The sequence below is a fragment of the Lagopus muta genome, chromosome 2, assembly GCF_023343835.1.
Source record: "Lagopus muta isolate bLagMut1 chromosome 2, bLagMut1 primary, whole genome shotgun sequence".
Lineage (NCBI taxonomy): Eukaryota > Metazoa > Chordata > Aves > Galliformes > Phasianidae > Lagopus > Lagopus muta.
In genome coordinates, this window is record NC_064434.1 from 74,974,644 (window position 1) to 74,996,364 (window position 21,721).

General features: G+C 37.4%; 1 long non-coding RNA gene across 1 annotated transcript in view; it reads right to left on the reverse strand.

The window, feature by feature from the left end:
• LOC125689096 (uncharacterized) overlaps window positions 1-16,261 on the reverse strand; it is a 40,571-nt gene extending 24,310 nt beyond the window's left edge. Inside the window, exon 1 of the long non-coding RNA XR_007375037.1 lies at window positions 16,231-16,261. This is a non-coding gene — a long non-coding RNA (uncharacterized LOC125689096). The remainder of the gene's footprint in view (window positions 1-16,230) is intronic.
• Window positions 16,262-21,721: the final 5,460 nt, after the last annotated feature.

Genomic DNA, 21,721 nt, shown 5'->3' on the forward strand with positions numbered 1-21,721 from the left:
GATCAGAAATTCTTTTGCTCTGTAGATGTATCTGTTTATCTCCCATTTGAAACTCCATCAGCTTATTCTAAAATATGACTAGTAACACAATGGAAAAGAGTTAAAAAGTCTATATAAATATCAATACTGAATTATCCTTACATAACAACAAAACAGCATAGATTTGTGATTTGAGGACATTTATTTCCTCCACTTATATTGATTTCAAATTTAACTGCCTATTCATTTAAAATTAAGTATCAATTCCTACTGAGAAAATGAATAAAGCTTATTCCACATTCTCAAAATGAGCACATAGCTAATAATTTATAATGATGTTTATGGTGAATCAAGCCAAAAAGTTCCATTCACATCCTTGTCTTCAAATAAAGAAATAGGATTCCTAGAAATTCCTGAAGGAGCCAGTGATTGGCAAGAACAACAAACATCACATCAGGTTAAGTTTCATGGCAAATTCATCCGCTGATTGTAAGAAAGTTTCAGAAGAAGAGGATGGGGTTAAGGGGTAAAGGGATGTTACTCCATTAAAATTCTGCTAATGTACATTCACACGTGTTCTAGTTCTTCATTCCCTTTTAATATAAGTGGCATCTCTTTTCTAAGGAAGATATGTATGCCAAAGTGTTATGACAGAGCCTTGCACTATTTTGGAAGGAAATTCTATGGGCAGGGTGATGATGGTTGTGTTCACAAAGGCTGCTCCAAAGGTAATGCGCCTCTTGCTTTATCATGTTGGCCCACAACATCGGAGGCAGATCTTGGTGGTATGGCAGTAGAGATTGAACCCTTCTGCCAATATTCCATTCTGTTTTGTCATGTAACAGATGGCAGCAGAGGGGCAGTCTGACAAAATAGTGGCTGACATGGAAGCACGGATAAAGCAAAAGTGAGGAATTCAACACCTCCATGCATAAAAATTTGCACACATTAGCATTCATGAATGCTTGCTGAATATTTCTGGAGACCAAACAGTGGATGTTTGCACAGTACAGTGCTTGGTGGTGCATTTCAGCAGTGCTGATATGAAAGACAAGCCATGCACAAACAGTCATGCACAATGTCACACTGCAAAATGAAGAGCGTCTCAATCAGCTCATCTGAGTGAATCATCAGATTACAACTATGTAACTTTGTACAGAGCTGAATATTGCCTTCAATGCGCTGAAAGCAATGGTGGCAACACTGAAATATTACAAAGCTTACATCAGATGGGGCCCACAAATGCTCACATTAAAATAAAAAGGGCACTGCATGCAAGTTTGTATTTTTTGAAAAAGTCCTGACAAGGCTGAAGGTGACAGTTTCCTGGATTGCACCATTATCACTGACAACACACGGTGTCACCACTAAGAGCCAAAATCAAAATGGCAGTCCACAGAGTAGTCACGTGAATTCCCCATAGAATAAATAGTTCAAGACAGACCTCAGTGGGCAAAGTGATGTGCGCTGTCTTTTGGGATAGGAAATGTGTGATCTTTCTGGATTTCTTGGAACTTGGACAAAGAATCAACTCTGACTGCCATGCTGATGCTGACTAAACTAATAGGTTAAACTTACAGAGTCAGACTAGAAAGGAAGACTACCTTTCTACTGCATCATATTAATGCCACACTCCATACCAGTTTGAAGACTAGGGAGCACATTGCCAATCTCGGCTGGTCTGTCTTACCACATGTATTCTATAGTCTGGATCTAAGCCTTCTGACATCCGTCTGTTTGGGCAAATGAAAGGACTGCATGGGCAAAATTTTCCTATCAACAATACCATCACAGCAGCTGTGAAAGAGTGGGTCACCTCTGCTGGATTTTCACAATTGCAGAATTCAGGCTGTAGTTCATTGCTCCCAAAAATGCATAATTAACGGTGGTGACTGTATTGAAAAAGCATTTTGTAGCTGAGAATGTGCTCTACCAAATAGCATTATTGTGCTCTTTGTATCTGCTTTACTTTCCATAGAAATAAACAGGAGGCACTACTTTCAGATCAACCAGTGTAGTTTTCCTCCAGAGGTTTCTTTGTTCTAGAGAAAACAAAAATCAAAGTAATACACCTAAGTCAGACAACCATGAGAATTTTGATGACCTCAGATCCCACAACGTATTTCATTCCATAGTCATGGCCATTGATTAAATTCTAGCTCCCAGAGGCAATTTCTACACCCACAACTCTAGCCTTGCTGCTGAGATAGTCAAGGATTATTAAAAAATAAAAATAATAAAAAAAAATCAATAACAGTTGCATCCCTAAGCTAGGTACCAACTTGACAATAAGAAGCAAGAAAGTTTAATTTGAAATTCCACGGGAAGCCAGAGATAATAGAAACTACTGCTGCAGTGTGCCTTCAGAAGAAAGCAGTTCACTCACTGTTAGGAGCCTGAATTCAGAACCAGAATAGAAATCACTGGTAGGAAACTACTGGATAGCAGTAGCACAAGGAGCCACAGGCTTGCACTAGATCCCTTAGCCAAGGTAGGAGAAGACAGCTTAGATGCCTTAGCTGACCAACAAAGAGTGGCATGCAAGGAGTGAAGTGACTCCAAATGGCCTTTCACACAGGCAGTTATGCGGTAAGTGTTGTACCAGTAAGATCTCAAAGTCCACTTTATCTGTGGACTGATGTATAGTTATGTGCCTTCAAACAAAAATGACTAAACTGTGCCTTCAGATTTTTCAATATTTCTTCTTTAATTCACCTGACTCTTCTTCACCATAAAGCAGATCTGTCTGAGTACATGCTCCAATCAATCAATCATTCAGAAGGTGAAGATGGCAGAAATGAACGTCATCAAAGCATTTCCAGCACCTAAGTCCTGATCATCTGAACAATCTAGCTAAAGAATACAATTTTTGGAAAAGATTTAAGGAACCAGGAATCCTAATACAAGTTAAAGTCTTGTTTCATATTACTGTTTTCTACCAGAATTCTCTTTGCAGAATAAATCAGAAGACTTTACTACACAGACTTAGATTTTTCCCATTTATCTCAAATGAGAGAATGATATTTCATGGTCAGTGCTGAATATGCGCTAGTCCCCAGGATTTATGAGCATAGATATCTGTCTATGGAACACTGAAAGGAAGAAATTATTCATCATGCCACTGAGTTCTGCAGGCTGGCTTGTATTCAAGTTCCTTATCCATTCCTTATCCAAGTTTAAGGGAGTTCAGCCCCATACTTAAGCAGAAATACAATCAATGTATTAACATAGAAAAGGACAGTCATTGATGCATTTCTATATTTGAAAAATCTATACTGACTGAAGGTAAGTATTTTACAATGTAATATCCATAATGCATCTCTTGTAAGAAAAAGCAGAAGACTCAAAAGAATCATAAAGCCTTCGGCCTTAAAAATGCTTGACTGAAGGCTCAGTCAAAGCCTGCCCAGGCTTAGAATTCTTACTGAATATATCCAGGATATTTCATGGAAGAAGATAATGCTTTTCCAGCTTCACAGAAATATTGGCATTACTTGCAGTGATCAGTGAGATGATTTTTTTCTGTTTATTGTCAACGTTTGCTTGCTTGCCCACAATGATGTTATGAGAAAAACAACACTGTTATTTGAAATAGGTTTAGGGTAAGAACAAAGTAAAGCCAGAAGTTACTTGGCTGGGTTTTTTTTTGTTGGTTTTTTTCCTGTTTTTGTTTGTATAAGTCTTTTCCTATATAACATTTTTACTTGCCTCTGTTTCTTACAATTTCCCAAAGTAGACAAAACATCAATCACGAAAAGTGAACAGCTATTATGAAAGCAGTTTAATATTAGTCATGCTTCAGAGGGCTAGCAGATAATAGCCATCATAAACTAAACTAGATAAGGAAAACTTTGCCTTGCTCGCTTATACTGTATACAGAAACACACAGCTGAAAAAGCTTCCTTTCAAAGATATATTGCCTCCACTTTTCAAAAGGTTATCTATGGAACTAGTGTCCATCAAGGCAAAGAATTCAATCAAAGAGATACTATAAGGAACTGCTTTGCAGATTAATTTTATTTATTTTTAACATACTAGAATTAGCAAAAGGTTTTAACAGAAAAGCTGAATGCTGCTACTGAAATAGAATGCAATTGTCCAGTGGTCTTGAGGGGATTTCTACATTGAAGTCAAATTGACAATGGTAGCAGCTACTCTACTAAGGATTTTATGGTCCTTCAAGATCACACAAAAATTATAAGCACATGTAGGATTGCTAACACTGGGGATTTACACCATAAGAACTAATCCAGATTAATTTCTGTGGAGAATATGAAGAGACACTCCACATAAAGACAACAGAATTTACAGCTCTGTTGGTAAAGCTGTCAATTATTCTAAACCAATTTAGAAAATCATGAACCAGTATGAAGACACGTAGGTGGCTAGAGCTGTAGATATTGCACCAGATAGGAACTCTGCGAGTCTGGCACAGATATTTATATGTCTTTATTTTGTGTAATTAGTTACAAATATAAAGCACCTATGGTTATATCGCTAAACATTTTCTGGAACGTCTCTGATGGCTGTGCAAGTACAGGATTTGGACTGTTAGTATCTCAGCTGTCTACTCTTTTTCAGGCACTTAATCTTCATGTGAACAACTGCATATTAACATAACTGTAAGATCTTTCCTGTGAAAACAGACATGAGAAACAGAAGAAATCACACAGGTTGAATGTTGGTGACTCTGCTCTGGCAATCAAGTTGTTCAATGCATATAATGCAGTTAAAACTGTCCAGTATAAAATACATTTAAGTGATAATGTTTCATTATGGTTTGTTTAGCATATTAATATGTTTTGGAGTATTTAAGTCTAGAAAATTTCCTAGTGAATAGTAGAATACATTATAGACTTTGAATGTAAATTCATAGTAAAATAAACACAAAGTTGCTTAGATTACAAATACTAGTAAGATTATCTCTGGATTTTCTCTATGAAATATATTTCAGAAAGTATTTAGTAATCACTAGCCTCTTCAGTGAGTTTGGAAAGAAGTATTGCAAAAATACTCAAAAATTCACAATAAAATTTACAAAATAAAGTCTTGTTACCATAGACGCATTTCTTGTATTTATCTTGGCACTTCCTTGGTCTAGTTAGTAGATACAAAAAGATAACAAATTAGCAACTTAAATAGGTGAAAAGGCACGAGAGGCAGAGAAAACATTCCTGATCTGAATGTGGATGTTTGGTGGCCCTGCTAGGCAGGGGGGTTGGAACTACATGATCCTTGGGGTCCCTTCCAACCCGGGTGATTCTATGATTCTATGATTCTATGAAAACATTTCAGAGGGACCTCGACAGGCTGGAGGGCTGGGCTCGGGTGAACCTGATGAGGTTCAACACGGCAAAGTGCAGGGTTTTGCATTTGGGCCGGAAGAACCCCAGGCACCTGTACAGGCTGGGAGGAGCGGTCCTTGAGAGCAGCTCGGCAGAGAAGGACCTGGGGGTCCTGATGGACGAGAGACTGAATATGAGCCAGCAGTGCGCTCTGGCAGCTCGAAAGGCAAATGGGATCCTGGGCTCCATCAGGAGAGGGGTGGCCAGCAGGGACAGGGAGGTGATTGTCCCTCTCTACTCGGCTCTTGTGAGGCCCCACCTGGAGTACTGTGTCCAGGTGTGGAGCCCTCAGTACAAGAAAGACATAGAGATTTTGGAAAGGGTCCAGAGGAGGGCGACCAAGATGATCAAGGGGCTGGAGCACCTCCCCTATGAGGACAGGCTGAGGGAGTTGGGCTTGTTCAGCCTGGAGAAGAGAAGGCTGCGGGGTGACCTCATTGCAGCCTATCAATACCTGAAGGGAACCTACACCCAGGAGGGGAGTAAACTCTTCAAAAGGGCTGACGACAGCAGGACTAGGGGAAATGGTTTTAAGTTGAAGGAGGGAAGATTTAGGTTAGATGTTAGGGGGAAGTTCTTTACTAGGAGAGTGGTTAGGCCCTGGAACGGGCTGCCCAGGGAGGTTGTGGATGCCCCGTCCTTGGACGTGTTTAAGGCCAGGTTGGACGGGGTCCTGGGCAACCTGATCTGAATGTGGATGTTTGGTGGCCCTGCTAGGCAGGGGGGTTGGAACTACATGATCCTTGGGGTCCCTTCCAACCCGGGTGATTCTATGATTCTATGATTCTATGATTCTATGAAAACATGGCACTTGGCAACAGTAAAATAAGCCCTCTGCATTCATGATATGCAGACATGGCTCCAGGTTATCATCATAGCAAACGGACAGAATTATTACAATCTCAAAATAAGTTATTTCTTTTAAATTCCTTCTCCAGACAAATGTAATATTGATGTAGAAATATTTCAGTAAACTACTTGTTTCAACATGTGAAATAGACTTTCTTGAAGAAGATGGATAAGGTGAAAAAGTAGATTTGCCAATACTTTTCAGAATCCTTATGCAGTAAAAGTTATCTGCTGTTTCCGAGGTCTGTTTCAAATAATAGGCCAGGATTTAGAACTATGTAGCTATAGGACAGAATGTTAGTCATTTTAATCGCATCTGTGGAGGCTCTGATATTTCACAACAACTGTCTGGTGCACCCACAAGCTCTTGTAAATAACGTTCACTTTAGAAAGAAAACATTGAGTTTCCTTCAAGATTTTTTTTCCCCCCATTTCCTGGACATTTTTGTCAGTCCACTGTGTCAACAAGTTCTTGGAAGACATCCCTGTAGAGTAGAGATTCAAAATTCTGCTTTTGTTGCAAAAGAAGCAGAATTTTGGGGAAAAATTATTCCTTAACTTGGTTTCCAAGTTTCTGAAGCAGGCACAGAGTCATGAACTGTCATCCTGCTTTTAATATGTTTGTCTCCTAAGAGCTTCTGAGAGTGAAAACCAAGCTGAGAAATTATTTTTCAGCTGAATTCTGATTTCTACTGCAGAAGACAAAGGATCAATACAATGGATTGGTTGGGAATATTGTACAGCCTCTTTCCATGCTCAAGGCTTTCAAGAACAGGTAAGAAATCTGTCAAGAAAGAAATAGGGCTCATGCCTTAGTATGCTAGACTTTTTATATAAACTCTTATGGTCTCTGTCAGCCTAGTTTTTGTTGGTGGTGGTTGTTTTTGGTTGGTTGGTTTTTAATACTATGTACTCAGGGCACACTTTTAGCTATGAAAAATTCTTATGGTGGCAGGTTTGAGGCTTTTATGCTTACATGAAAGGCACACTATTAAGGCATAGTATAAACAGATCAAGTATAAGAAATTGCAAGCTATTTTATTTGCAATTGTTTTGGACTGGTGAAAACTCTAGAGAGACTTCAATAAAATCTGATTAAGGAGGTAGAATTTCATTTTTAAATCCATGTCAGCCATTTACAAGTCATTACAGCCTACCCATAATGAAACAGTCACATTGTATAGCTATCTAATTTTTTCAGTCTCGATTCTTTACTCTAATGAGCAATATTCACTCTGCAAACTGAACTCTTATACTAAATAACCTTTCAAACCATAGCTATTTTCTTATCCCTTTACGAAAAGATTAAGAGCACTCTTATTAAGAGAAGCATCATTTAGGGTTCAGTGACCTAAATTGTAATAATTATAGATCTCACCAGAAACAAGGTTATCATGAAAGCAAACCACTAGAGCATTGTAAAAATAATCATTTTGTTGTTTTGGTTTTTTTTTCAACATTCTTTTGCCCCTATATATATAGTAAAAATAATAATTCTGGCACAACAATGATGTCAAGAGAGACCTTAAAAGTGAAATAAAGTGAAATAATATTTCTGAATTGATTAAATCACTCAGCTGTCTTGACATGACTCAATATAGATATATCTTTCCTGGACAAATTGTAATCGATTTAGGAATAAGCCACAAGCATCTTGAATACAGGAACTACTGAGTGAACAGGACACTCACAACTAAAGAACCATTTCCCCATCTGCATACAGGCTAAAATACCCCAACATTTTCCACGTTACAAAGACATCAGTGTTCCTGAAGAAATTTTATATCCAACAGATCTTCAAGAATAATTGCATAAAGAACTAATGTCCACACATGTTCACGGTGTCACTTTCGTGGACCATGTGAACCTAGATTGAACTGCCATGTTTTTCACCATACTTGAAATTCTGCCACACGTTTATCATTGGAGGCATTTTGCATAAATACACAAAGTCCACAAACAAGAAGCTTGCTAACTAGCCTATAAATCTTTCGAAGTATAATTGAACTGTCTAATGTAATGGATGAAGCACATAACAATGTGCATTTTGTCTGCATTTGTTTATTCAGCCTGCCAGCCTGGTTTTGCTTCGCTTACTGTTGAAGAATTTTTTACAGGCAAATTTGTCTACTAACGTCCATATAACTTCTTTCTAATTTAGCTTTCAAATGCTTAGCACTCCTTCAGGCACGAGACTCATTGAAGTGAGAGACTAATAGCTTTCTTTCTGCCATTGTTCTAAGTAAATAGCTAGAATAGTTTTAGAATGCCATGTCTTAGATTATTGATATATATTAAAGACTTTTCTTCCTCACAGTAGCTTCAAGTCTTTAGTAAGTTCAACGATGAAACATCAGACAAGCGCCACTAAAATTTGCTTTGAACAACAATCTTACCAAGTTCTTCAATATCTGAGAAACTCTCTTTTATTCTAATGCATTTACTTGGACGTTTTTTCTGTGCAATGAATTTGACTGTGCTGCCTACTCAGCATAAATATGTAATAAATACAACCATGAATAAATATTTGCAAACAAATATTTTGCAATTAAACATATGCAGACAGGTGTGTTTACTAAAAATATTTTTGGGGTCCTGGTTTGGTCAACATAAACAAAGAGTCCACTATAAGTGATATACATGGCTACTTCATCCTTTGGACACAAATCAAATCTCACCACAGTCAAGAGGAAGCTTCTTTTGACTTTCAGTCTTTAATTCTCTTAATCTTTAATTGTGTTTGCAGAGATGTGTTTGGAGCTTATGTGGATAGAAATCTTTCACTTATGCTCCCCGAAGCACATGTCCCTAGAGCAGTACAGATTCTCTCAACATTCACAATTCTAGTCTTAAAGATCAATATGATATGGTCTGACAGTATTTACGTAGAATAAGAGTGAAGCCAGTTTTATTACAAGAACGTACCAGGATCGTTTCTATTATGGTAGACAAAGCTGAACATCCAACTAGCTCTATACTCACAAGCATTCATTTAAGGATTCTGCTTTGTACCTACTTAAAAGGGGGTATACCTAAGGTTAAAAACAGAACACACTATCCTGTCAGCCTTTGCTTTAAACAGCCTAAGTTATTATCTGGTGTGGTTTTTTTTAGCACACTTTAGTTATAAAAAAGAATGTTAAAAGGTCTGTATATTTCTACCTGCCTGTGTGTCTACCTGCATTCATACCTGTCAATGGTTTCTAGCTTACCAATCACTAATGTGAAGTGCATTTCTACACAAAAGATCTGTATTCTCAGTCTGTTATTTCTACTAAAATAAGGTATGTGGATTCTTAAATCATGTTCTCATCTCTAAAAACAATCAAATACTTCTTTCTGACATCATGGATTATGAAGCCAATGAGTGAAATATCTTCTCTGAATTATGTCACAAATCCTATCTGTTAGGACAGTATCCTGAAATCTTTGGTTTAATCAAACTGTATGTGATGTTCAGCTTATTCATGTTCTTTTATAAGTGTACAATGAAGGGCAGGGGGAGGGGGTCCCTAGGTTCTTTCTAACAATATGCCATCTCTCACCCTCCCTAAACAGAGCTGCAGATTTTCAGACTTCTGTGTATGGACAGGTATGAAACTGGAAAGTTCAGCTGACATAGATGTGTCATAAGGTCAAAGCTTTACAAGAAGAAAAACCTTCCAGAGCAAATAAGTGGGTCCCAAGGTGGCCAGATAAATCAGTAGTTAACAGGGTTGCTTGCTCCTTATATGAGAGAACAGAAGCTGTAGAAGATAGCTGAAGACACTGAAACACAGCACAACTTAGTAATTCATTATCATGGTAGTTCTTCTGACACTCCCAAAGAAGGAGGCTGAAAGCATAGTTTTATAGAAAGATACTGTCAAAGCACGAGGTTGGTTCTCTGTCAAACAAATACTGTGGCTCTATATTTCAGACACATTTTCCCCCTTTCTTTTTCCTTTTGGGAGAGCACCGGTTCTTTCAGCTCCATTCTTAGAATATTCACGTCAGAGGCAACTGACCTTTTTTCTCTCAAGGTGAAGCAACCTAATTTTCATCTTGTTCCTGTCCCAGGAGAATAAATGAGGTCAGCATCTCAGTGGAAATGGGATTTAGGCTTTGCAGAATACTTCCTCTGTGTAGTAAATATTATAAAAAATTATTTAAAAGAAAATAGGTGAGATGTGACTTCCTTTGCTGTAGATTTCTCTTCTTACTCTCTCATGGAAAGCAACCAATTGATTCTACAAATAAAATACTTAGCTGTAATTTATTTTCCTAGTCCTATAAACATAGACCCGAAAAAAATTTCAGATATCATCTACAAGCTTAGTGAGACTATCCACATGGGTAAGGAGATGCCTATAACAATCACCTTCAAGTCTTGGATCTTTATTTGAAAACAGCTAAAACCAAACAGAAGAAAAATAGAAATGAAAATCTGCTCCATTTGCTGCCCATCCTACCACAAAAACACAGCAAATTTTGCTCAGCACTTTTGAATTCTATTGATACAAAAAGGAACTGCATATAAAAATGAAAAAGCCTGGTTAAAAATTAGAAAGTGTTTGAAGCTGTTAATCCGTAATTATGAACCTGCAAAATCTAGATTTCAACCATGCACAAAACAAGCACAACATAAAGAACCATGAGACCTTACACTTAAAAATCACAACAAGCCGACCAAAGGTTGTATGATTAGACTTGCATGACAGGCCTCTGCAAATCATTTTTTCTTGTCTCATTCACAGTGCAAGCTGAGTTGTGGAGAGCCACATGGACACCTATTGCTCCTATGACTTCCTTACTGAACTTAATTCTCACCTTTCATTATTAGAAAAAAAAAATAATAATTGTGAAGTGTTCAGCCATTTTCTTTTGCTTCTCAATTGCAAAATATGTTACCGAAGAGAAATTCTGAGCATTGATGTGAAGGTAATCCAAACTATTAGGTCACAGAGTGCAGCGGCTTTTGAAGCAATGTAAATTTTCAAAAGAAAAACGCATTTTAAATTAATGCCTTATTTAAGGATGTGGTTTTTACTGGAATTTATCAGTCAGCATCAGTACAAAGGACAGTATTTCTCATGGATCTTTCTGAAGCATTTTCTCAATAATCAACGAAATACTCCCAAAGGATACGCTTGCTAGATATAGGATTTCTCTAAACTAATAAAACATCCTCAGAAGAGGATTCACCTGACTGAGCAAGAAATCTGCAAGTGTACAGAATGAAATGGAACAAAGAAATTATGATGGACAGTAGGTGCTAGAATTTGGATCCCATCAACGTGGCTACTTAGATGATAATCCTCTCAGAATAAGAAGAGACTAAGTTTAATAGAGCTATGTGTTTATCACAGCCAGTAAACCCACTCTTATATCCCACAATAAATGTATGTAGAATCTATTTACAACAAAATATTATAATAAAAAAAAAAAGAGATGAAGTATAGATACCAAAACTACAGTAAACAAAAAAGTCAGTCCTGAAGAAGGAAGTTTGTTGTGAATACAGCAATGTTAATGGGACAATAAAATAACTCTTCATAACGTATTATTTGGCAAGATGAGGTGACAGCAGGATCTATATTCAAGGAAAGACAGCAAGATTAATAGATACAGTCACAGCAAAGGAGAATAAAGGAAAAGGTCAGAACAAAATAAGATTCTGAGTCAGGCCACTTGCAAGGGCAACTCATTGTCAATTCTAGTGGATATTTTTAAAGATAGGATTGAAATACTGAGTACCAACTGCCAACGTAGCATTTCCCTCTCTGCATGGGACAACATTGCCATGTCATGATCTGCAGCAGTGTCTACACAGCAAGTTGGAGCCACAGCAGTGGGAGTGTGAAACAAAGGGAAACTAAGGGATCTCCACAAAACCACCAATCTCATGATAAGAACCACATAAGATCTAGCAACTTGTTTCATTATGACAGGGCCTTGCTGATATTCCCATAAAGGAAAACTTCCATGAACAGTTTCTCAGTTTTTCCTCAGAGAGCATGACATCCTCATCTTAATTCTTTCCACTATCAGATTCATAGATTTAAACTGATTGGAGTGGAAAAGTGTCAGATTCATCTTATCACAGTGAAGCATTCAGATGCCTTTCCACAGTGTTCACCTTGCAGCTCTTTCACCTAGAAAACCTACGTACAGTGAAACTCGGGCTCTGACAGAGACATCAGAACCAAGACAGCGTCTTACAGGTAATAAAAGACATCACTGCAGTGATACACATGTGTTTCTTCGCCCTGCATCTGAACTACCAACTGCATCTCTGTTAGATTTGTTATCGCCATTAGCTGGTGGGAATCAGAAAGTGGGTTGGAATGCCATCCTCTCTGGCTAGCACATGGGATAAATAGTCTCTGTGCCACACAATAGCTCATTTGCCACACATGGTCTCTAAGAAACAGACAGAGGAAGAAATATAAAATCAGCCCAGGCAAAGATGATGGAAGAGTTGCCAATAAATGTGTTAGGAAGCCAACACAGAGAATAGGTGAAAGAACAGTTAGGGAAATGGGACTTAAATTCTGATGTAAAAAAGAAATTTTGAAGATAGAAATGAGAATGGTTAAATTCTTCATCCACAGGGTTCACCAATTCTTCCTTCCACTGGTTCATGCTCACCCAGACATACTTTCCTGATTTTTCTCCTGGTTTCATTGTATCATTTGATTTCAGTTCTGGACAGTATTTCAAGCAATACTGATCAAGAATGGTGTTTTTTTTTCCACTGCAATTTCTCAGATAACAGCAGCAGAAAAACCACCACTGTTCTGAGCAGTAGGCACAAAAAGCGTCCTCGTGAGAGTCAAATAGCAAATCCACTGAAGTTGAACACAGTTCCACAGCTAGGAAAAAAAAATAAAAAGAGGCCTATTTGTGTTCCTGCCCCCCTCTGGGTATACAGTTATTTGTAGGTATTTTGTTTATTCAGGAAGTGGATATATTACTGAATGGAACCTAGAGAGAGGGTCAGGTTGAAGAAACCAGGGGAATAGAATGTAGAATTATCACAGATATGCTAAAGGTCATAATCATATTTTTCAGTTTTGGATTCCTAGTATTCATATGGGATATCTACAGTATACATTCCACTCTCTCAACTGTCTGATTCAGAAAGCTGTGAGATAATCGAATGTGCCTTGAATAAAGAGGTAAAACTTCAACATGTTTCTCCCTCTTACACACAAACACTAAATATTTTATATAATTGCTTATGTCAGGGCAAAATAAATGTTACTATAGGCACATGCATCAGACTTGTTTTCAAATACATGGCTCTCAAGATGCAATACCTATTCTAATGCAAAACAAAAACCGTTGAAAACTTGACATTATTGCACTATGAATTCAGTATCTGATGATCTCAAAAGACCAAGTAAATCATCATAAGGAAGGAAAAAATATTACAATGGGGATAAAAGGAATAATTTGTGAGCTGTGGATATATCAGTAACATGCTTATATTAAGATTTCAAAGGACAGCTAAATAAAACAAGGAAATCTCAACAATAACAAAAAGACAGTAGAAAATGAAATGAGACACAAAATGTGCTGGTTGTTATGTACCAAATAATGGAATCTATTTGCTAGCAGTAAGGCCCTGTAGTCGTTAATTACATGCCAAAATTTCAAGCTGGATTCACAGAATAAACAAGCAAATAAATCCTCTTGTGCATTCTGAAATGCAACCTTTTAAGTTCTAACTATTACACAGAAACAGAACGTTCTGATCTTACTCTAGATTTCACATGTGTGAGAAAATGATCCCCTGAATGTTCTCTGAATCTGCTTATTAGAAGTCCCAGAAAAATAACCCAGCATTTGGAGCTCATTTATAGTCAATACTATGAATTACTATACCTGAATGATTATGATGATAATTTATAACATAATGAATGAGTCATTGTAATTTTTGGGAAGTGACAAAGTATTTTTACAAGGTACTTTCACAGAGAAAAGCTAAATATGCTAAAGGTACCACAATAAAAAAAAGAGATGGCGTATACTGGATAGCATTACATCAAGCCTGAGGGGACTGGAAGAGAAGCAACCACTCACAGATGCACTATCTGCTGTTTAAAAAGGTTTGAGATCCACTTAATATTTTCCTTATAGTAGTAAATTCATGAAGCCTTTCCCCACAGAGAGGATTTTTTTATAAAGCCCAGGTAAAGACTTCATGCAGAAGTTATCTCTACCCTGAACGCACCTACTGGCCTTCACTGTTCACTATTCTGCTAAAATACTGACAACACTGAGCATCATTCTTAGAGCCTACCATGGTTCTGTTCAGTAAAAGCCTAAGACGAGGACTAAATTGCTAAATTTTGGACAGATGAAAAGCACTGTAATCTATCTTTTACTACATTATGAAACTAGTTTAAAAAAAAAAAAACCCACAAACAAAATCAGAAAATAAATGAAAACAAAGAAAAAAAGCAGGTGTTCATATATTCAAGAAAACAGTATTCAGTGATTTTCTGTGACTGTGTTCTGATGATAGCTAAAGCAGTATGACCATTTCTTCCTCCTAACAATCAGACTGAAGCAATCATAGCAGAAGCTAGGCCAGTGAACTCAGTTGTGCTCCTCAGGGATCCACAGGTCACGCAAGTCAGTCTAACCAGATTAAGTCAGAACCACATTCATTGCATGCTTTTCATAGAAAGCGATATTAGGGGATTAGCTGAATATTTCACTGTTGGCAACAACGTCAATAGGTCTGTATTTCCACATCTATTACAGTAACGTTTATTACAGAAGCAACAAAAATTTAAGTAATCTGAATTGCTGATATAAGATGAAAAAATCCTCCTTACAACCGGTAAGAACTTCTTCATCTTCATGTGGCATGGCAACATCATCATTTTTTTTTTCCTTCTGTAATAATGAAGCTTAGCAAATAAAACCTTCAGCTTTCTTTGCTAAATTCTCACTGAGATGAAGGAAATCTGTGAACCTGAAATTCACGGAGCTGACCAGTGCAGAAGGGCTTCTGAGTATATTGAGAGTTTGGAGGTTGCAAATACTTCTCCACGCAGCTGGACCAACATTAACTGCCTTCTGGAAGCAACATAAGATGCCCTACGAAGCCTTCATATAAGCCACTTCCATTTTTCTAGCAACTAATCTCTTCAAAACATGGATATTGTGGATCTTTTCAGAAAGTATACTAATTAATTCTTACAAACTATTCTTTAAATATTTCTCTTCAGTTTGCAGAGGCTGTCAAGCACCAACAAAAGCAGTAATCTCCACTTAAAAGTAGATGGCACATTACCACAGCATATTGATAAACAAGATATACTTCAGACATATCTCAAACACAGAAACATCCATGATAATTCCCTACTGAAAATTGACTATAGCTCAGTTTAATGCAGTTCAAAGATGAGATAGACTTTAAAAGTATTGCCAGTTACTAATTGAGTAGCTATGCTTAACAGAATTCATAACTACTATTACAATTCTGTTTGAGCTGTCATTTGTAAAATTCTTGGCAAAAGAACTGAAAACAAATGCATCCTTCACCTTTTTACACTGTAGAGTAAAATTAAGATTAACTTCATTGAAAGCAGAGGATTGAGGTATGCATCACGAAAAAGCATGCTCTCTATCACATAGTTTAACTCTTGCAAAAGCCAGCCAATTTGAAAATACTGCCTCAGAATCTGTTACATCCACTACTCTCACTAATTTAAAAGGTTACTTATTTCTAACAAACCAGTAATCAATCTGAGAAAGAAAACTTACAAAAGGCTGTTCCATCAATCATTTGGAAAAGAAAAATACAACAGGAAGGAAAAATATGAGGTTCTGTAATTCTGTGGTATGCTAAAAATGCCAGAAATCTATCTTAGTTACAGAGCAGGATCAAGATAAACAAGTCCATTTGCTGGAGTCAATGAAAAGTTTTGTAGAATAGTGAATATTTTCATCTGTGATACAATGAAAAGCACCATAAGACAGCAGAGCAGTAAGATCACAGGCCACAGTGAGTGAGGATCCCCTCATACGCAACAGAAATAAGGAGAAAAAAGCTGCTTACCTCCAGAAAACCTGCAAGGTCCCCAGCCCCAGGATCTACAAATGAGTTGCCTTTGCTTCAATTGCCAACCCCTAAAAAATCCTGGCTCCACCCCTTCTGGTCACTCAGATGCACTGCATGCACCTGAGCTCCCCTGGATTGGCCCTACCTTCCTACCAGGTGCTCAATCACTGGTTCAGGTCCTGACTTAGCACTTCCAGTGCACCACCTTTACACACGTTTTCCTATAGTTTTCCTTGATGGGAATATCATTCACTACGACTTCTTTTTAACTTTGACTTAATCTGATTCTGGGAGATATTTTCCTCATTGACATTTCATTAGCTAATCACATAACTACAAAAGTCACAAAAGTCCCTCCATCTCAGTTAACGATCTATAGTTATCTCACATCTATTTTCTCTGCCCCTCTTATGTACAAGTTTTTGGTTTTTTTATAATACAACCATTCTTATAAAATCTCAAATAAGCAGGGTTAGTTTATCATCTCAGCTTGACAGCTCTAATGAACACTGTCATGTCACCTAGTTTGGTTCTACTCTTTATTTATTTATTTTTGGAGCACCATTTAGGCTACTGAAAAACTCCAGTCATTGGGTCAGTGTCATTAGGTAAGCAACCTCTCTCTTTTTTTTTTTTTTTTTTCTCTTTAACTGAGTTTTAACATGGCTCTGTTTTCTTCTCTACCAAAATAAATTCCATATCTGAAATCACATACATACACTTTTATGATCTACAAAACCACCACACATTCAACGTACCAGAAATATCTAATTAAGACAGAAAGTGTTAATATCATTCTCCAGCTTGATGATGTTGAATAAGTGCACTTCACAGGTACTGTTCAAACAGCAAGCCCATCATTCACTTTGTGATTTCCTGCATTTCACAGAACAGTAGTTATGAAATACTAACTTGAATATTTAATTATGTTCTTCATGTAGACAGGTTATACTGTGATACCATAAGCTTTTTTAATGATGATTTTCAAAATCATTAATTAGGGAAAGATGTTGCAAAATACTTCATAACCTCAGCCCTCTCTGAATTGAATGGAAAGAAGCAGTCCAGCACCTTGCAGAAAGGAGCCTAAGGCAACAATTTCTTTGCTAAATTAAACATTCAAAAAGATAATTACTAGCAGAGGAGATGAAACAGATTAAACTATGCTAGCTGTAAGAGAAATGAAATGAAGACTCTGCCTACTCATGACTTGCACAGTTCCTACTCAATCACTAGATTTTGAAGAGCTCTTATTTGACTTACAAGAAAAAAAAACAAAACAGCCAAGCTGGTAAGCATAAATAAAAATCTGCATGAATATAATTTAATGTATTATAAACTCAGTGTAAGTTTCCAAGTTTCTTCCTTCCTGGTTTATTAGTTGCTTTCAGGGTTGTATGCTTTATAAGATTAAAAAAAAATAATTAAAAAAAATCATCATTTAGGTCATTCAGTCTAATTTCTGTGTCATATTAGACATAATTTCATACAATTATCGATAACTTGTACCAGACAAAGGTAGTTTTTTACCACAAAGACAGCTGGTCTTGGCTTAAATATATTAGGGCAGTACAAGTTCCCAGTACATTCCCTGTTAGTTTGTTCTACAGCTAAAATCAGTCTCCTTAGCTAAAATGTATTTTTATATCAAGCTTGAAGGTATTTTTGCTTAAATTTTAGTGTTTGTTCTGGTGTGTTTGGAGCAGCTCCCCTGCACCTATTCTTTTCTCTCTGCGTAAGTCCTCACCCAGCATAACTCAGCCAGATTTAAATATTTCTTCTGATGACTTAAGCAGACAAAGCACCAGATTTCCCTTTGGGGAATACTTTCTGTATCTTTCTAATAGTACTTCAAATTTACCTCTGTATTCACTCCAGTTTTTTTGTTTGTTTGTTTTTTAACCCATATTAATGTTTGGAAATGAGAACTCAATAAATTTTTCCAGGGATATATACAGAAGTAAGGTCCCTTCCCTCATTTACATTCTCTCCAACAATGTTCAGATGAGTGTTTTGGCACTAAAGCACATGGGAGAGCTCACAGAGAATTGTTTTCTCCTTCTGTATTCATAGATTCTTTCAGTCACAGTTTCTCTGTGCCACATGCACAGACAGATACAAAACCAAAGTATCTTTCAGTGGGATCTAGTTAAAGAGCTCCAGCTTGGTGCTTATGTCAAGAAGCAAAGTACAATAGAAATATTTAGCCGTACTGATAACTGCCTCTCCTTCCTATCTTCATCGAAGATTTTTGTGTCTTCCATTATCCTGTCATTACTGTTTTCTTGTGCTTCTCTGCTACTGTTAAGGATATCTCCACTTAAAATGAGAGAATACAACCAAGACATTAATGAATGAGGGTTGCATAGCTTTTCTCTTGCTCCATGCAAAGAGGAGCACATGCAGTTCCAGATGGTGCTAACAGCAAAGAACATCAGACTATAGCTTTCTTATTCCTTCTACCCACTCCAATAAATAAATACTCACTTAAACATTTGGTAAACAGTAAATTATTTCCTTCATATGAAAATATGCAGCTGAGGAAAGGGATAGATCTAGAGAGTCACATGTGATCACACACACAGCCTGATGAGAGACTAAACAAAACACTGCTAAATACCCATGATATGTTAGTTACGTTAGGAAATTCTAACACTTTATACCATAAACATCATTTGTGTATTTTAGCAGGTATGAGAGAATTAATGCCACATAAATAATACATCATGATCCTCAGCAAGCCACTTGTGCAGAATTATTGAGAAAGAAAAGACCATAGATTTTTATTGTCGCAGAACAGATTTCTTTTAACCGAACTGACTTCTAATGAATGTATATGTATTCTGGAATGGAGATATTTCAGCAGTTTCCCTTGGGCTTTTATTTTATTGCCTGTATGTTCTTACAAGTTTAAAGTCCAAATGAGCATCCCAATGTAGTCACTCTGCCCATGATATAAAATAGTATCATAAGGAGAAATTTGCTTTATTTGTAAAGTTCTTCCAGTAAAGCAATTTTATTATAAAGGAAAATGATATTACAGGTTTATTGCCAATAGCGCTGATGATTCAAAATGCTATTTTGCCTGTTTCTACCTTATTCTGTAGAACAGAGAGCTCCTTTGTACCTCAGATCAGTCTGTCCTTGAAAGGGTGACACCGATGCTCAGCATCTCTGCTCTTTCAGATCTGTTATTGAAATCCCACCTGTAAGAACCCAGAGCATTGCTACATCCTAATGGGATTCAGTCTGTCAGACAATGAAACTCCATCTATTATTTCAAAAATGAACCCAGCTTGGACAAGAAGATTTCTGTGTTCAAGAGTGACACAACAAGAAATCTAAGCTCAAAACAGGATTTAGGAAATGCATGAATCTGCTTACTTTGCTCCACTAACATGCTTAAGTGTCTGATGAAACGGGACAAATGTTAAAATTTATTTCCAATACGGGGTGTTCACATCCATATGGTGATTTTTGCTTTTTTATATACAGCTAAGCTCCCTCCCTACTCCATTTCCATTGAAGTACACACAGATGTTTTCTTTTCCTCCATCGTCTCTTCCAGTATTCAGTGTTAAAAGTCTTCTACCACTGAACTTGATCCTGAAACTTCATTTTAAATGGCAAGCAAGTTATAGCCCCTTCGTTAAAGAGATAATGAGCACCTGAGCCAGGGATGTTGGACAAGGTTATGTCTGCTAAAGCTGAGAATAAAATCCAGATTCTCATTATGACAGACAAATGTTTTACAGTGGTCTGGATTCATGGTAGTAGTGAGTGGTTAACACATAACAGATCTTAACCAAGCTTAAGTAGGGAGTGTGTTACTCAGTGTGCTTGTATTCTGACACAGCCTCCCAGAAGCAAAAGTAGGCATTTGATAATCAGCCCTTGAAATTACTCAGGATGAAAGAAAAATAAACTGCATTTTCTGTTTTTGCTGAGTATTATTTGCTGCACTTCCTCCCTAGCTTTATAATTCTAATCTATTAGAGAATCATCTGGAAAACACCTTCAGGATGATTAAGTTCAACCATCACCCTGACCTACTGAGTCCCATCACTAATCTCTGTCCCTCAGTGCCACATCCACAGGACTCAAATATCTCCAGAGATGGGGCCTCCACTATCTCTCTAAGTAGCCCATTTCATTTCTTAACCACACTCTCCATGATGAAATTCTTCCTAGTGCCCAATTCAGACCTCCCATGGAACAACTTAAAAACAAAAATTTCCTCATCCAATCACTTGCGTCTAAGAAAAGAGATCAACACTCTCCTTGCAGTTATCTCCTTTCAAGGTAATCATAGAGAACCACTTGGGCACATTGCGGGTTCATGTTCAGCCAGCTGCTGACCAGAATTCCCAGGTCCTTTCCTGCTGGGTAACTTTCTCATCTTTTGTCATATTTTCCATATTCTGATATCAAATAAAGGATGGCAATTCTCTTTAATCTTCCCATTGCTGATGATGTAGTTATAAAGGTATTTTTGTCTTCTACTGCATTAATCAAACTGAGTTCCAGCTAGGCTTTTGCCCTGCTGATTTTTCCCCTGCACAGCTTGACAATGGCTCTATAGTCCTCCTGAGCGGCCTGTCCCTTCTTTCAGAGTTCTTAAGATGTTTTTTTTTCTTTCTAAATTCCAGATTATGTTCTCTGTTTAGCTAGGCTGGCCTTGCCCCCCTGTGCCAGCTCAACTTTGGGCACATTGGGACAGCCTGCACCTGTGCCTTTAAGATTTAATTCCTTGAGAAGACCTAGCCTTCCTGGACACCTTTGCCATTTAGAAGCATCTCCCAAGGGCTCCCAAGTCTCTAAACAAGACAAAAAGTTTGCAAGCAGGAATCCAAGATAGTAGTTCTAGTAACTGCCTTCTTTATTTCACCAAGGATCAAAAAGTCATTTTGTCATTACTGCACCCAAAGCACTCTCCAACCATCCCATCACCCACAAGTACTTCCCAGGTCATAAACAGATCAACAAGCTGACAGAAATTTATCCTCCATACACTCTAAGAATCTCCTAGACTGCTGTATTGTATTTCCAGTAGACATCTGGGAAGTTGAAGTCCCCCATGAGAATAAACAGCAGTGACCATGAGAAAAAGGGCTAGCTACTGCAAGACATTCAGACACCATTCAAATTACAGTTTTATATGTATTAAAACATCTACGCAGAATTAATCACAGAATACACAATCTTCTATTCTTTTTGGAGCTGGTAGAAATGTTCCTAATTATATAGATTCGTATTTCTGGACTAACATAGTAATCATCAAACTACATGACCACAAAAAGCATTCAGCCATTTTAGGCTCTTTCTGCCCCTAACATGGGGAGTGGAAGGTGCCCTATTTTGCCCTGTTGAGAAGGAACCAAGTCTACCATCCCTATGACTTGAAGATAACAAAACCTCACAAAGACACACGACCTTTCTAGAAGCTCTTCAGTCTGACTGCTAAAAATAATCAGCTCAGATTTTTTGT